The sequence below is a fragment of the Orycteropus afer genome, unplaced genomic scaffold, assembly GCF_000298275.1.
Source record: "Orycteropus afer afer isolate SDZICR_OR568_19922 unplaced genomic scaffold, OryAfe1.0 scaffold01109, whole genome shotgun sequence".
NCBI lineage: Eukaryota > Metazoa > Chordata > Mammalia > Tubulidentata > Orycteropodidae > Orycteropus > Orycteropus afer.
The window spans coordinates 71,179-71,616 of NW_006922696.1; positions in this window are offsets into that span (position 1 = coordinate 71,179).

Here is a 438-nt window from a genome sequence, read left to right on the forward strand (position 1 = left end):
TGTTCAGATCTTTTATCTTGTCATTTCTTTCATTTGGTTTAGCTACTCTCCGCTCAAGGGCAAGTTTCAGAGTCTCTTCTGACACTCACTTTGGTCTTTTCTTCCTTTCTTGTCTTTTAAATGATCTTTTGCTTCTTCATGTATGATTCCCTTGATGTCATCTCACAATTCCTCTGATTTTCAGTCACTGGAGTTCAATGCAGTAAATCTGATGGTCTCTAAATTCAAAAGGGATATAATAAAAATCATATTGTGGCTCTTGTGGGCTTGTTTTAATTGTCTTCAACTTCAACTTGAGAACTTACATATGAACAGCTGATGATCAGTTGCACAATCAGTTCCTGGCCTTGTTTTAGATGAAGATATTGAGCTTCTCCATCTCCTCTTTCTACAGATGTAGTTGATCTGATTCCTGTGTGCTCCATCTGGTGAAGTCCA